The sequence below is a fragment of the Sapajus apella genome, unplaced genomic scaffold (assembly GCF_009761245.1).
Source record: "Sapajus apella isolate SASKATOON/1434 unplaced genomic scaffold, GSC_monkey_1.0 scaffold26, whole genome shotgun sequence".
Lineage (NCBI taxonomy): Eukaryota > Metazoa > Chordata > Mammalia > Primates > Cebidae > Sapajus > Sapajus apella.
This window is the reverse complement of record NW_022436966.1, coordinates 21,221,566-21,224,872: the sequence shown is the minus strand read 5'-3', so window position 1 is coordinate 21,224,872 and position 3,307 is coordinate 21,221,566. Positions and strand designations below refer to the sequence as shown.

At 34.7% G+C, this 3,307-nt stretch overlaps 1 non-coding gene across 1 annotated transcript; it reads right to left on the bottom strand.

The window, feature by feature from the left end:
• Nucleotides 1–305: 305 nt before the first annotated feature.
• Nucleotides 306–413, bottom strand: LOC116560716. Its single transcript, XR_004273103.1, has one exon. It is a non-coding gene; the product is annotated as a U6 spliceosomal RNA (small nuclear RNA).
• Between the last annotated feature and the right edge of the window lie 2,894 nt (nucleotides 414–3,307).

Below are 3,307 nucleotides of genomic sequence, written 5' to 3'. Positions count from 1 at the left end.
AGTAGCTGGGATTACAGGCATGCACCACCATGCCCAGCTAATTTTTTGTATTTTTAGTAGAGACGGGGTTTCACCATGTTGACCAGGATGGTCTCGATCTCTTGACCTCGTGATCCACCCGCCTCGGCCTCCCAAAGTGCTGGAATTACAGGCTTGAGGCTATGTCTATTTCTAGATCCTTGAGGAATCGCCACACTGTCTTCGAAGGTGGTTGAACTAACTTGCATTCCCACCAGCAGTGTAAAAGCGTTCCTATTTCTTCACATCCTCTGCAGCATCTGTTGTTTCCTGATTTTTTTTTTTTTATATATAGAAAAGGCTTCATGAATTTGCATGTCATCCTTGAGCAGGGGGCCATGCTAATCTTTTCTGTATCGTTACAATTTTAGTGTATGTACTGCCAAAGTGAGCACCTCTCCTGATTTTTTAATGATTGCCATTCTAACTGGCATGAGGTGGTATCTCAATGTGGTTTTGATTTGCATGTCTCTAAAGACCAGTGATGCTAAGCTTTTCTTCATATCTTTGTTGGCTGCATAAATGTCTTCTTTTTAGAAGTGTCTGTTCATATCCTTTGCCCACTTTTTGATGGGGTTGTTTTCTTCTTGTAAGTTTGTTTAAGTTCTTTGTGGGTTCTGGTTATTAGCCCTTTGTCAGATGGGTAGATTGCGAAACTTTTCTTCCATTCTTTTGGTTGCCCATTCACTCTAATGATGTTTCTTTTGCTGTGCAGAAGCTCTTAAGTTTAATTAGATCCCATTTGTCTATTTTGGCTTTTGTTGCCATTGCTTTTGGTGTTTTAGTCATGAAGTCCTTGCCTGTGCCTATGTTTCTATGAAAATGTTAACTTCAAACTATAACAATTAGATGTTAAATTTTGTTCATTGGTCACATCATCATAAAAGAATTTGAACAAATATTCAAGCTTTTTCTTGTAAAGTTGAGAAACTTAAATATTTCCAAGGCAATTATATACATTATTAGTATTTATTGACAAAATCTCTTTTTAGCATATATTGTACAACACAGACCTATGAACAGCCTTCTAAAGTGTTTTCAAATTTGGCTTCCACTAATAAAAATTTCTTATCATCACTTTGTTATTTTTCTTCCTAGGATCTTAGAAAGCTGCACATATTCATATGAGCCCTTTGTTACACTTTAGTTTCACGGTATTGGTCAAGTTTGTTTGTTGTCACATATAATCAAGGATACAGAGACTAGGCTGTATGGTTAAGGTCAAATAGCAATATATAGTAGAGCTTAGAACAGGATAACTTCATAATTTTCAGAAATTATAACATCCATTTTGTCACTACAATTCTCATTTTTTCAGATGTGCACAATAAAGGTAAAATTTTGCATTTTAGAGTGTAAATTGTCATTTTCAAGAATATATATTAATATATATATTGTTAGATCTAAAATTTTATAGCAACTCATCTTTTGCTGTATACTAATGTTTTTGCAATCTTTATTTCCTAGAATTATGTCATAGCTAATAAATTGACTTGAGGCAGAATTCATAGTATAAAACCATTTGCCCTGTCACAAATGACAATGAATTCCTTATACTCAATTCAGAAAGTAGATTAATGAAAGTAAAATCATTACAAGATTAACCATTAAGTTAAAGCATTAGAATAATCTCACCTACTTCTGGATTTTTGAAGATACAGGATTCAAGTCCACATGTGTAAGAGGACATTTTGCTTTTCAGGCCACAAATATGGAATAGTGCATAAGACAACTGCCTCACTGGGTTAGATCAGGATTTAGTTTTTCTAATAATATCTCTAACAGAATGTAGGGTAAAAAGTTGCCATTTAGAATGGTGATTCAAAAGATCAAAAGCAGAAATTATTTAAAACTCTCAGTCTGTTGGAATTTTGAGTCAGAAAAGGTCTTGTGAATATAAGTTCCATATGTTTACTACCTACTGTGAAAAATAAGTGGTTACTTTACAGAGTTACAAAACCACTATTTTCAATTCCAGGAGGTCCCCTCTAATATCATGGGCTTAATAAAAAAAGACATTTACTCTATCCTTTCATTCATTTTTCATATTTCAGAGCTAAAATTGCATTTAGAGATAGTCAAATTAATTCCTCTTGTTTTTCAGAGAAAACTTAGTCCCATAAAAGGCAGCGACTTTGTCTAAGTATCAGAGAATAGTGATAGATTTGTCCTCTATTGAAATATTCTTATAACTCATAAGCCTGCTTTTCATGTTTCATTTTGCTTCTCAAGGATTTCCTTGATGTACAATTTGTTCAATAACAAATATGTGCTAAAAATGTATAGTTGCTTTTATATTTCTTTAGATGAGTTTATATTTTAGTCGGGAAGGAACAACAAAGAATAAACTGTAAAGCTAACAAATACAAGGCTGGGTCCACTGGCTCACGTCTGTAATCCCAGCATTTTGGGAGGTCGAGACAGGCAGATCACCTGAGGTCAGGAGTTCAAGACCAGCCTGACCAACATGGAGAAACCCCATCTCTACTAAAAATACATAGTTAGCCAGGTGTGGTGTCACATGCCTGTAATTCCCGCCACTCAGGAGGCTGTGGCAAGAGTATCGCTTGGACCTGGGAGGTGGAGGTTGTGGTGAACTGAGATTGTGCTGTTGCACTACAGCCTGGGCAACAAGAATGAAACTGCATCTCAAAAAAAAAAAAAAAATACAAAAAAAAAAAAAAAAAAAATACAAAGCAAAACAAACAAAAAACAGCAACTAACAAACACATAAATTATACATGTATAAGACACATAATTATATAGTATGCATATGTAGTTTGTAAAGGAACGTATATGTAAATTGTGTATATATAAAGAGATGATAAATTCCGTGTAAGAAGTGCCATAGGGTAAAGATGATGTATAATTTATTAGGTTGGTGCAAAAGTAATTGTGGTTTTTGCCATTACCTTCAATGACAAGAACCACAGTTAATTTTACACCAGCCTAATAAATAAGAGTAGGCTTTATTGGCAAAATGAGGAAATATTTTTCTTGGGAAAATATTTTGCTTTAGAAATATATGGAGGAGTTGAGACAATTAGAAATACAGGTATTTATGCCACAATGCAAGATGACGGGGGTGAGGCCTTTAGCTCCTTGGAGCATTAGCAAGGAAGCCAGTATGGCTGGAGTGAATAAACTAATGGAGAATAGTGGGAAAAGAATCCAGAGAAATTATGGAAGTTTTCATCAAATAGGGTCAAATAGGCCATTGTAAAAACTTTGGCCATTACCTGTAGGAAATGGAAAACCACTGCTTGGATTTGAACACAGTAGTTATATG